This window comes from Rhinoderma darwinii, chromosome 12, assembly GCF_050947455.1.
Source record: "Rhinoderma darwinii isolate aRhiDar2 chromosome 12, aRhiDar2.hap1, whole genome shotgun sequence".
NCBI lineage: Eukaryota > Metazoa > Chordata > Amphibia > Anura > Rhinodermatidae > Rhinoderma > Rhinoderma darwinii.
The window spans coordinates 4974849-4989580 of NC_134698.1; positions in this window are offsets into that span (position 1 = coordinate 4974849).

The window sequence follows — 14732 nt, forward strand, 5'->3', positions numbered from 1 at the left end:
CTCCATTACCAATACCACTTATTGGTCTGTGCCTAAATATCTTTAGTGGGGTGAGACGCGTGTAATCAGTGGTCACTGTCAGAGGCGGCTATTTAAAGGGACATTCCACCTAAAATATAAAAACAATACAATCCCTTCAGCCTTGCATTAGGCAAAGCCTTTTTGTTAGAAGAGACCCCCATGGACAAGCTGCTAGGACCCCCAACAATTAGCTGTAAATTGTGGTGAAATCTGGCAGAAAGTATTCAATGCCTCTGCAGTGCCACCACTGGGGAAATTAGGTATTACACAGTTCTCATTGAAATCAATGGGTTGCTTCTCTTCCCCAACAAACCAGAGGTTGCATATCCTAGATGTAACCCCTACCTAGTCAATAAAGAGGACCAGTCACCTCTCCTGACATGTTTGTTTTAGTAAATACAATTCTGGAGTATCTTTTCTTAGAACTCTGTATTGTGCTGTTCCTCTGTTATTCCTCCTAGAAATGTATGAATAAATTGACAACTGGGTGTTGCCAGTTGGGGGGCGTGTCCGTACACAGTCTGACATTGTCCAATCAATGCTGACCGTGAGACTGTGTAGGAGCACGCCCCTTTCACCAGGGGAATGGTAACACCCAGTTGTCATAAATTTCTAAGAGGAATAACTGAGGAACGGCACAATGAAGCTTTCTAAGAATTTTTAGTAAAATGTTCCAGACTTAGTATTTCATGGGGATAAAAGTATTTACTAAAACTGATGTGTCAGGAAAGAAGACTTTAAGAAGGTTGAGCACTGCTCCATACTGATTGTTTCCACCTATGAATATAGAACCTCCATGATGATCACGGGTTATGGTACAGTAAGAGAACTGGGACTGGTAACTGTAGAGGTGACAGGTCCTCTTTAAGAAGATTGAGCACTGCTCCATACTGATTGTTTCCACCTATGAATATAGAACCTCCATGATGATCACGGGTTATGGTACTGTAAGAGAACTGGGACTGGTAACTGTAGAGGTGACAGGTCCTCTTTAAGAAGGTTGAGCACTGCTCCATACTGATTGTTTCCACCTATGAATTTAGAACCTCCATGATGATCACGTGTTATGGTACAGTAAGAGAACTGGGACTGGTAACTGTAGAGGTGACAGGTCCTCTTTAAGAAGGTTGAGCACTGCTCCATACTGATTGTTTCCACCTATGAATATAGAACCTCCATGATGATCACGGGTTATGGTACTGTAAGAGAACTGGGACTGGTATCTGTAGAGGTGACAGGTCCTCTTTTAGAAGGTTGAGCACTGCTCCATACTGATTGTTTCCACCTATGAATATAGAACCTCCATGATGATCACGGGTTATGGTACAGTAAGAGAACTGGGACTGGTAACTGTAGAGGTGACAGGTCCTCTTTTAGAAGGTTGAGCACTGCTCCATACTGATTGTTTCCACCTATGAATATAGAACCTCCATGATGATCACGGGTTATGGTACAGTAAGAGAACTGGGACTGGTAACTGTAGAGGTGACAGGTCCTCTTTAAGAAGGTTGAGCACTGCTCCATACTGATTGTTTCCACGTATGAATATAGAACCTCCATGATGATCATGGGTTATGGTACAGTAAGAGAACTGGGACTGGTAACTGTAGAGCTGACAGGTCCTCTTTTAGAAGGTTGAGCACTGCTCCATACTGATTGTTTCCACCTATAAATATAGAACCTCCATGATGATCACGGGTTATGGTACAGTAAGAGAACTGGAACTGGTAACTGCAGAGGTGACAGGTCCTCTTTAAGAAGTTTGAGCTCTGCTCCATACTGATTGTTTCCACCTATGAATATAGAACCTCCATGATGATCACGTGTTATGGTACAGTAAGAGAACTGGGACTGGTAACTGTAGAGGTGACAGGTCCTCTTTTAGAAGGTTGAGCACTGCTCCATACTGATTGTTTCCACGTATGAATATAGAACCTCCATGATGATCATGGGTTATGGTACAGTAAGAGAACTGGGACTGGTAACTGTAGAGCTGACAGGTCCTCTTTTAGAAGGTTGAGCACTGCTCCATACTGATTGTTTCCACCTATAAATATAGAACCTCCATGATGATCACGGGTTATGGTACAGTAAGAGAATTGGAACTGGTAACTGCAGAGGTGACAGGTCCTCTTTAAGAAGTTTGAGCTCTGCTCCATACTGATTGTTTCCACCTATGAATATAGAACCTCCATGATGATCACGGGTTATGGTACAGTAAGAGAACTGGGACTGGTAACTGTAGAGGTGACGCAGATAACATGGGCAGTGAGATCCTTATGTGACGTCCACTTCCAGAGTTTCCGTCTTTCAGCAGCTGGAAACCATCAGTGATCTGACCATCCCGTCTGTGTCGCAGCTGTCCGTCCTATTCACACGCAGCCAGGCGCCTCTTGCGAAACACTATGCTGTCTACAGTCAGAACTGTGTAATTGAAACACATTTCATTCGCAGAACCCGCTCGCTGGCTTTACACAATATCCCCTGCCAGGGCCTTTGCTGCTTGCCAATGACATGCCGGTGGTGTGCCAAGATTTTACCCCAATTTTCTGGGTTAAATATGAAATTTGCAAGCAGATTAGGTTACAAATCCCACCTGCACACAGCTACTTTATAGACCTACAAGCGACATTATGGAGGCGCGTGGTACCTCGTGACTCATGCGAAAGTGAGACTGCCGTTTCATAGGTTATCATACACATAATACAGGGACGGGTCGCTGTTCTGGCTTATAGAGTTGGGTCCCGAGTGGGGGGACCCCCTCCAAGACGTTCATATTCCCTGATAGGGCATATAGACAGGGGGTTGTCTTCATGAGACAATTGCTTTAAATGTATTGAATAATCTAACGATTTTTTATTAATATTTATTATTTAATATGATATTAATAATAAATAAAAAATATGAATAAAAAATAATATATTATTAAATGTATCTTTATGAACAAAAAAAAAAAAAAATAATCATTTTCTTTTTGTGAAACTATTTTTGTTAATGATAGGAAAAAGCTAATTAATTAAGGGATTGTCATGCGTCATGTCCGTAAAAAAAAAATTATTTACCCATCTGGGCGGTAGTCGTAAAGGAGAGATGACTAAAAATAAAAATTATGCAAAATTTTTTTTTTACAAGAAGCTGCCTTTCCTTAAAAAAGATGGATCATGATACACAAATTGCAAAGAAACCCCCCCCCCCCCCAAAAAAAACACGTTTATGCAAAAGCCCCACATACATGAAGCGTGGTGTAGCAATAGCCCCACCTACAGGCAAAAAAGAGAAATCACCGTCTCACACCCTACTCATTTTATGTCAGGGTGTGTCGGATCAAGTTAACTCTATCTAATTACAACTCCAATCAAAATTACTTCCCAAATAGTGTTTGCCGCAACACCCCATTATCATTATAACATGGCTACTTGTATATGGGGTACAAAATGTGACGTCACATTGTTTATCTGTGTAGTCTAAGCCTTTTATGATGTGCCAACAGGTTACTCATATCCCGAGTGAGCCCTAAGAGAATAATTTGCCTACCTAGTTCCCATGTGGGCAGTCATGTGGCTGTTCCTACTTTGGTGTAGAGATGCCTTTCCCATGTATACTAATCCAAGTAGGCACGAAAGGTAGAGAGGGAGGAACAAACACAAAAAAATAATTAAAGATATGGAGGGAAAAGGTGGGATGTAGGGAGCGGGAACTCTTTTCTTTGGTTCAATGAATACTCAGTGACCAGGTGACCAAAAATAGTTGTCCATAGCTTCCATAATGGCTGACATTGGTTGCGATTTTCTTTCCCAAGTTGGAAGAGCAGCTCTGGAGAATAAGCTGCTCCTCTAGCAAGTGAAATATTGCGCAGACTAAGAAAAGGCTTAATGAGTTTTAATAAAATACCTTAATGAAATCAATATAAAAAGGAAAATTGGCAGGCGGCGAAGGGCATCGGGACAGACTCTGATTTATTCCTTACAGTTTACAGATGATCTAATATACTTAAACTAATGGGTGTAATTGCAACTCATAAACCTTCTCCCAAAGTGCTTGCTTTATATAGATGATAGATAGATAGATAGATAGATAGATAGATAGATAGATAGATAGATAGATAGATAGATAGATAGATAGATAGATAGATAGATAGATAGATAGATAGATAGATAGATATGAGATAGATAGATAGGAGATAGATAGATAGATAGATAGATAGATAGATAGATAGATAGATAGATAGATATGAGATAGACAGACAGACAGACAGATAGATAGATAGATAGATAGATAGATAGATAGATAGATAGATAGATAGATAGATAGATAGATAGATATTAGATAGATAGATAGATAGATAGATAGATGATAGATAGATAGATAGATAGATAGATAGATAGATAGATAGATAGATAGATAGATAGATAGATAGATAGATAGATAGATAGATAGATATGAGATAGATAGATAGATAGATAGATAGATAGATAGATAGATAGATAGATAGATAGATAGATAGATAGATAGATAGATAGATAGATAGATGATAGATAGATATGAGATAGATAGATAGATAGATAGATAGATAGATAGATAGATAGATAGATAGATAGATAGATAGATAGATAGATAGATAGATATGAGATAGATAGATAGATAGATAGATATGAGATAGATAGATAGATAGATATGAGATAGATAGATAGATAGATAGATAGATAGATAGATAGATAGATAGATAGATAGATAGATAGATAGATAGATAGATAGATAGATATGAGATAGATAGATATGAGATAGATAGATAGATAGATAGATAGATAGATAGATAGATAGATAGATATGAGATAGATAGATAGATAGATAGATAGATAGATAGATGATAGATAGATAGATAGATAGATAGATAGATAGATAGATAGATAGATAGATAGATAGATATGAGATAGATAGATATGAGATAGATAGATAGATAGATAGATGATAGATAGATAGATAGATAGATAGATAGATAGATAGATAGATAGATAGATAGATAGATAGATAGATAGATAGATAGATAGATAGATAGATAGATAGATATGAGATAGATAGATATGAGATAGATAGATAGATAGATAGATAGATAGATAGATAGATATGAGATAGATAGATAGATAGATAGATAGATAGATAGATAGATAGATAGATAGATAGATAGATAGATAGATAGATAGATGATAGATAGATAGATAGATAGATAGATAGATAGATAGATAGATAGATAGATAGATAGATAGATAGATAGATAGATAGATAGATATGAGATAGATATGAGATAGATAGATAGATAGATAGATAGATAGATAGATAGATAGATAGATGATAGATAGATGATAGATAGGTAGATAGATATTTATATATGCCCCTCCCCTTTGTATACCCTCTCAGCCATTCACTGAACTGATAAGGTTCCTTACAGGAAGTAATGTCTTAAGAGTCGGGGGGGGGGGGGGGGGGTCACGTCTTGTGCCCCGATTGGCACTTGAGCGGCGGCACTCACTGGGTACCACACAGATGCCTCTCGGGGTAAGGATCAGGGGGAGGGGTGTCTGCTTTAAATATGTGACAAAAAGTTTCCTTCTCGAATGGTCCCATTTTGGAGAATCTTTTTTAATCAGCAGGTTATTATAAACATATAATGTATGAACTTTCCCTGCAGCCCCTGGAGAAATAACAGGAGGTCGGTTTACATTCCTCGATCATAATCAGTTATCTTGATGCTGAGCCGGGAGAAGACAGATCAGGACTTGGCGCCTTCCACACGGAAAAACCAAGATGATTTTAGATACATTTAACAGGAATCATTTCACTTTCACGTTACTTTTACATTTTTCTCACCCTTTTTCCTTAAAACTTTTTTCTCCGCAAATCGATAGAAAATATAAGTAGGTCAAATTCTTTTTATAAAAATATCTAGAAGCTTTGACAGGATAAGAAATGTGATCTTCTCGACCCCAACATGCTCCACCTTCCTCAGTGACCCCTCAAAGACTGTACCATTAGAATGTAATACCTGCCAGAAGATGAAGTGTTGGGTCCGAGCACCATCTTACTTTGCCTGGCTCCTGAGATCTGGAGTGGTGGTGGAGCATGTAGGTTCATGGCACCAGGTCTTCTACTCAACATCGGCAACACCACCACATCTGGAAGTTTGACCCACCAGTTTGAGGATGTCATGACCTGCAGAGTAAATGGACTATCCAATCTCTATGTATTTTGAAGGAGTCCATGAGTTAGGACTCCCACTGGTGGTGCCATGAAGGAATTCTACACCTCTTCGGCAGTTATCAACCTCATCTCGATTTATCCGGAAGAGCCAAACGAACAAAACCAAAAATTTCAATGCAGCAGACGAATAGCCACCATGACCCACAGAGATGGGTTTTCATACAAGCTAAGCGGACAAGCCAACTCCTGGACCCCAACATATCTAATGGACAACCGGAGAAACCCTTTACATCTCTGGGCAATTTCACAATTTATCAACCCTCACAACACATATTGTTATTCTTGAAAACGTTCATGATTCCAGATCACATGATAACAACATGTGACCTCAAGCAGATACAGAACAATTTCAGGTTAAAAGGGCAGAATATGAACCATCCGGCCTGCTTGTAGGACAACAAACACCCAGCCCTTGGTCCAGCAGGATCCGGCATTGACTGCCAGAGGATATTGATGTTTTTGGAAAGAAAAAAAAAAATCCATGTCTGAGCCAAAAGCTAAAATGTGAGGAGATAAGGGCTTCAGAGTCTCACATCTAATAAGAATAATACGGTATATTAACCTATAATTGACCACACACATCAAGAATCAGTCCTACAATTCTTCGACTTTCAGAACTTTGACTTCCCTTTGTACTTTAAGATCTGAACCCAGAATAAAAATATTTCCCAAATGAAGTTCCTATAGATGACAACTCATTGGTGGCGAGGCTTGAAAGTCCATAAGACCAAAGTTCATAAGGATGTCCGGAATCCATATGGCTTTCCACAATTCATGGGAAAATAGAATAGACCATTCGATGGTTGCCTGGTCATATGGATGGTTCTTCTCAGGGATGCTGATGTTGGGGCTTCTCAATGCTGGAGAAAGTTGTCTCCACGATTAACTGTCTAGGCCGTCCATGGCATGTTTTGATATAAAAAAAAGTATCTGGATGGACCTCTTGCAAGTAAAGCTTGAATATGTTGGGTGGATAATTCCTTCGAAGGACATACAACATCCGTACATTCTAAAGATGCCCTCATGATATCAAACTAGATGGTATAGTTGGGCTCTCAAAGTGTCAAGAAGTTAGCTACATCTGATTGGACTCCCAGACAGAATTACTCGGAAATATTCTATCATCTCTAGCGCCCCCTACATCAGTTTTAATAGAGCATCATATATAGGGCCATACGGTATGACACATAGATGGCACTGAAAGGGTTAGGATCTTTTCATTACATATAACCGATCATGATGGACTTTTTTGGTTCAAAATTACCAAGTACATTCCATGAATTTTGGGTAATTATCAATTTTTTTTAAATATTTTTTGCCTGCACATATAAATCTATTCTCGCAAGCACCAACAAGTCCTTAATTTCTCATGTATTCTCCGCTAAGTCTATATTTACTTTGTATCTACACAAATATGCAATGTGATATTTCTTGAGCAGTCTTGGTACCTCCCTGACAGGAGTCTTAAAGTGGACCATTAACTTAAACATGGACCTTCTTAGAGATGTGAAATGGCCACAGGGATGTTCCTCCCTATTTTTCACTTTCACACCAAGATCAGTGTATTGAAGAAAGTTTAGTTGGTTGAGCTTAGCCAAAAAGTTCAGTATTGGTAGACCATGTTGTCCTACGTGAATGGGATCTGTCCTGTTAAATGGCCTCTCCATCCATACACTATCTGTACATTGATAGAATCAGCACCCATGCACTTATATACTCTCCCTAGATTCCTTTTTATGTGCACCTAAAATTTGGCACCTTTATGTTGGCCAGTTCAAGCTTCTCCTAGCCTTACTGTCAATTCGATTGGCCACCAATTCTAGACCAATATCCAAAGAGGACCATAAAATAATCTCAAGTTTCACAACTGTTGAGCCCTTAGAGTTCAAACAATTGTTTTCCGGTTCCTAAAATTCACCAAAACCTCATACAGGCTGAAGTTGTATCAGTGAAAATGGTTAATCCTCAAGCTCAGGGTACGCCTATCTGAAATCAGTCCTTAATGGAGGGTAGACTTGGGTGTGCTTCAAACTACTTGACTATGTCTCAAGGTCTCGTTACTAATCTGGAAGGTGTGAGATGGTCATTTGTGGTGGTTGTACCTAGAAGATGGGTTCCCTGTTATTTTAATTTTCTAAGGGTCCTCCTTATCGGTGTAGGCCTGTTTTCCTAAAAGCCAAGTTGTCTTCTTCTCAGTACCCTTGGGCTCTGCTAGAACAGCTAGGACTCAATTTGCTTCTTACCATGGGACATCGTATGGTCCTAATCTCATCTCTAGGGTCTATATACATATATTTACAGAACCCCCCTTGGCACGCTCGCTCCTCCACCTCCCGTCAAGCACAGTTCAATTCATGTTCCTTGTAAATTCCATTTTTCCCACAGGAAACGTAAAGGACCAGGCTAGAACGGCAGGCAGTTTTTCTTGATTTTGATCACCTCTCGGGTTTTACACAAGGTCAGCAGGTTTAGTGACACACATTAAGCCAGGAAAGTCATAAAGTTACCCTGGAATTAATGCAGTCCTGAAATTCAGTATTTCCTCACCAAGCCATTACTCCCATCCCACCGATGACCTCCATGTTGCCTGGACCCCCCCCCCCCCCCCCCCTCATCTATTCCCAGCACTGCCAACTCTATTTATGGCTGTGTTATGGATCCTCTAGGTAGTCTTTAACCCGTTCATTAACTCTTGGAGCTGTCAGCCTCAGATTCATGAGAACTGGAGTCATTCCCACACACCTATTGAAATATTTGTAAAATTAATACCAGACTTTTCATAGATCGCATTCTCCTTCCATTATAATGTCATTTTATTATGTAACATGAATGTGAACTGGTCATTGCTAAGGTCTGAAGAACCTTGGAATGACCATGAATGGTCCACAGATATCAATGATTAGGTCTGATGTGGGATCCAGAGATCTTTTTTTAGGAGCTTGCCACTAGTGTTGGTCTTCTTAGGATTAGGGCAACTGTTCAATGCCAACACATCTGAGGAGACTTTATTTTCAACCCTTAGCTTCTTCCTCAGGTACCTGGTTATAATAGGGTAGAAGGTCGAAAGATCTTATTCATAGTGGAAAGTCAGTATTCTAGTCAGATAAAACAAATATATTGGAATGCTGACACGTTTCGGCCCAAGTTAGAGGCCATCTATAGGATACACCAGCTGAACTACTGCAACCAATAAGGGGCTCCATGGATTGGTAATAAAGGGAATGGGAAGAAATAAGCCACCCATCATGACTGAGTTATTCCTTTGTAATATGACCACTATCTGCTTGGTTGAGGACTATTTTCCAGTCCCATGATCTTTCCTTCAGGAGAAAAGCCACGAGAATCCATAAAGGAGAGCTGACCCAACGCGTTTTGAGTTTCAACAATTCACCATTAGGATGCATTGGGTGATTCATTCTAATTGTTAACCATTACGCAGAATATTCTATAAATTGATGATAGGTCTAACAATCAGGTAGAATATTTTTCTTAGAATATTGTGTTCTTGCTTTCAGAGGTGTATATGGAAGGTCTTGGGTCTGACTTCAGAAACCATATCTGGTCCTTAACAACTATTAATATCATATGTGGCCTAAAGAAGGACTTATACTTACTGGGATTTCTTTTTTTTTACTTGGAAAACCCAGTAAATAGTTAGATAAATACGTAGATGTGAGATGGATGGATGGATGGATAGATAGATAGATAGATAGATATTGGACCGGCCCTGGCCCTAAGCCCCCCAGTCCCAGCACACAGCACACGTCGGTCCAAAGTGATTTCTGTTGAATGTCAGATTACTGCACTTTTTTATGAGGTGGAGATGCGTTCCGGTGGAGCAGCGAGCTCTCAGCTTATGTTCTCAACATTCAGCTTTCCCCCTTCCCCATAGAGCAACACCTACGGGGTGACGGAACGTGACGCTTGATTGAGTGATAAGTATATTGCTGGAATCTGCAATAATGTTCTATAAAAGAAAACTGGTTCAGCTGCATAAGTAACTTTCTTATGCAGCAACCTCCTCACTACACAGCCTCCACCCAGCGAGGTATCCTCTCAGACAAGGCCACACTTCAGGATTTGTACCAGGGTCCACACAGATGACACTGCTTAAGCACCAAACCACCAGCTCGGGATGATCTCTGAGCGTTCTTATTGTCCCAATAAGACCAAATGTAACTGTCACTTCCAGCAGGAATAAGAACTTGTCATCTTTGGAAGAATTTTTTGTTAAAAGTTGAAATCAGAGGTAGCGCGCTAGTAAAGATCTCTGTGAGGTGTGCGGACCATGTGAGCTCTAGCCCCAGGATCTCCAGCCTTAAAAGCAGTTAACCCCCAAGCCAATGTCATGCAAGGTTTTTCTTGTTGAAGGTCCGATTACCCATTTTTAAAAGAGGTGAAAAATGTGTCCTCCTAAGGCTGCCGTGTAGCTAGCTCACAGCTTGCGTGATCCAAGTTGAGTGCGGGAATCACTTCTGTACAATGTGGGTTCTAACCCCCATGTTGTCCTCCTGGTGACCTTGGGCAGCTCCCCCTTTCCCAAAGTGCCACCCATGGAGGTATGGATTCTGCTACCTATTTGAGTGATAAGTATATTGATGAAATCTGCAATAATCTAATATATAAATACAGCTGTCTTAAAAGAGACAGCTGTATAAGTATCATTCTTTACATAATTAACTTTCTTATGGAGCAACAATCTCACTGCACTGCCTCAACACCACTATAAAAACAAGCCCACAAAGTACCATTTTGAACAATCCACACATCAGGATTTGAACAAGGGGCTGCACAGAAGACACTCACCATTCAGACACCACTTAATCTCCACACCACCAGCTCACACTGGCATCTTAGCTTTCTTATTGTCCACATAAGACCAAATGAAATCATTACTTCCAGCAGAAAGAAGAACATGTCATCTTTGGAAGAGTTTGTGGCCAGCTCTCAACAGCAGATGTAGTGCACTGGTAATGTTCTCTGCTGATAAACTAGAAGTGTCAGGGACGTGTTGGTTCTATCCCCAGGATCTCCTCCTTGTGTCTCAGTTTTGAAAGTCTTTCACCAGTGCAGGTTTACAAGGCGAGGCATCCTTTTAAAGGAGAAATGCATTGCACTGTTGAGCCTCAGCTGCTTGCCAAAATTGTTGACACCTTCAAGCACAAGCAACAAACTTGTATAAGTGAGGAGACCACCATCTACCACACAAGCAGCATGCAGGATGCTTTGAACCTAGGGACATGGGCTAACTCCATAGTAAACCAGGACTAGGCACTTAAGCCCCAAGCCACCACACCATCATACTGCCTTACCTCCCCCAATGTGATCTAAAGTTTTTCTTGTTAAAGGTCTGATTATCCGTTTTTAAAAGAGGTGAAAAAAGTGTCTTTGTAAAGTTCCTGTGCAGCTAGCGTGATCTGAGTTGAGCATAGCAATCACTTTTGTACAAGGTGGGTTCTAACCCCCATGTCGTCCCCTGGGTGATCTTTCACAAATCCCTCTATGGAGGGATGGATTCTGATACCTGTTTGAGTGATGAGTATATTGCTGAAATCTACTATATAAATGCAGCTGTATCTTTCTTCATACAAGTAACTTTCTTATGCAGCAACATTACCTTTGCACTGGCTCCACACCACTATAAACACCACCCAGCAGAGTTCCCTTTTAGACAAGGACACACATCAGGATTTGAACCACAGAAGACACTCAATATTTAGGGTGTAGCTTAAAGGAACAGTGTCATGGCAAATAATTTTTTAATATGTTAAAGATGTTAGTGCTGTAATAAAAACGTTTATATTCATTTGTGTGTTTGTGTTTTACTGTTTCTTATTTTTACACTTTTTCTTCCCTATGGGGGCTGCCATTTTTTGTTCCATTTCTGTGTGTGTCGATTAACGACACACACAGACATGGAGTACGGCAGCCACAGTCCCATAGGGACTGTGAACGGCTCCCGTCCCATTCACGTTCGTGTACGGCGTCTGTGTGGGAACTGCGCATGCGCCGCTCCCACACAGTCCTATTCGAATTTGGCGCCGTCCGGCGCCATTTTCCTGTGGACCGGAAGTCGCGGCCGGACTGTAATATTACTACTTCCGGTCGCGGCTTCCGGACTTGTGCACATGGAACAGCGGCAGCAAAGGGAGCGGACGGGCCGGAGGGAGCCGCGGCGGCAGGAGCAGGTAAGCGATTTCAATGTATGTTAGTGTTTGTGTGTGTTTACTACTGTATGTAAACCTACTACACTGTGGGTTACCTCAAAAAATGGCGACACACAGTGTAGGAGGTTAAACCTTTCAAACCCCTCGTTTATCCCGGCACTAGCCAGGATAAAGGAGGGGGGGATGCTGAGAGCTCACTAGAGCGAGAGCTTTTAACCCAATGTTGCAATGCTGCAATTTTGGGAACTAGCTCCAACTAGCTCCATCTAGTGACCAAAAATGGGTAGTATTATAAATTTGAAAAAATTTATAATATTTCCTGACTCGCGAAAAAAATAAAAAAAATTTGAACAATGTTTAATCACCCACACACTAAATGTTTAAATTTTTAAAAAAAAACATGTTTTTGGGGCGACACCATGCCTTTAAGCACCAGACCACCAGCTCAGGTTGATTTCAGGATTTTCTTATTGTTCCCATAAGACCAAATGTAAACGTCACTTCCAGCAGGCATAAGAACATGTCATCTTTGGAGGAATTTTCAGCTGGCTCTCAACACCAGAATTAGTGCACTGGTAAAGTTTCCTGCTAATAAATTAGGAGTGAGGAACGTGTGGATTCTATCCCTCGGATCTCCTCCTTGAAGGTCTTTCACCAGTGCAGGTTCACAAGGCGAGGCATCCTTTTAAAATATAAATGCATTGCCCTGTTGAGCGCCAGCCGCTTGCCAAAATAGTTGTCACCCTTAAGCACAAGCAGCAAACTCGTATAAGTAATGAGAACGCCACCTACCACACAAGCTTCAAACCCAGGCACATGGGCTAACACCATAGTGTTCCTGAACTCAGCACTTTAGTCCCAAACCCCCCAGTTACAGCAACCTCATGAGACGATGTGGTCAAAAGTGACTTCTTTATTTTATGAGAACAATGTGATCTGGTGGAGCCGTCGTCCTGCAGCTTATATGTCCAGACACAACCGTAAATGGCACTAGCACCTTATTAGTAAAACGCTTTATCCCCGGCAGCTGAGAAAGATATTCACAGGACTGACGGGCTTTTTTTAAAATGTATATTTCTTGTTAAAGAATGGCAGAAGGAGATATCATGTCTCCACAGGAGCGCTTCTTTAAGAAACCAAACAACAGGAGGCGAGATGATCATTTTAGGCACAACTCCGAGCAGTAAAGCTCATGTAAAGTGCATATGGTCTTGTCCACAACCCCCCATCACCTTCATTTATTAACCCTTCTTCTCCACGCTGTACAGTCATTTATACGTCTTATTCTTACTAAAGATATTGCACAAATATTATACAAGAGAACGGGGTCAGTGACATCTAGAGAAGACGAGGAGTTCATTAAAGGGGTTTTCCACCGTCTGATAACTGATAGGTCATCAGTACATGGTCTGTGGGGGTCCGACCCCCCGACCCCGCACAGATCAGCTGGTCCGGTGCCTCCATGCACTGGACTTACATGCCGGAAGCAGTTGTCTCCGGCTAAGGAATAGTGGCTGAGCTTCTACAGCACGGCCGCTATGCAATGTACGGAGCCAACTGCTGCCGGCTCCGTACATCGCATTATGTGGCATAACATCCGGTACCCGCAGGCCACTGGAGCGGTTTAACGGTTCGGGGTTTCAGGTGCCGGACCCGCACTGATGATATACTGATGACCTCTCCGGTGGATAGGTCATCAGTTGTCAGAAGGTGGAAAACCCCTTTAATGGATTACGTCTAAACCAACTTTCTGTAGCACTTGTTAGAGCCGGGTCACCATAGATAACACATCTGACAACAGTTTTGAGACCGACAGAGATTTTGGTTTTCACAAAGTTTTCTGCTTCAGGGTTTTTCGATCTTTTAGTCGGATGTTTCTCCGGTTACTGAAGTACAATTATAAACATTTCATACGTTTTTAAACTTTTATTGACAAATGCATCAAGTTTATGCAAAGACTCAATATTTACAGTGTTGACCCTTCTTTTTCAAGACCGGCAATTCGCTCTGCCATGCTGGATGTCAGCTTCTGGGCCAAATCCTGACTGAGGACCAATTTTTACCTAATCAGCGCTTGGAGTCTATCACAATTTATGTGTTTTTTTTGTCCACCCGCTTTTTGAGGAGTGACCACAGGGTCTCAATGGGATTGAAATCTGGGGAGTTCTCACTTTTGCCTTGTGACATGGTCCATCATGCTGGAAATAGCATTGTTCATCATCAAATTGCTCCTGGATGGTTGGGAGAAGTTGCTCCTGGGTGGTTGGGAGAAGTTGCTTGCTCCTGGGT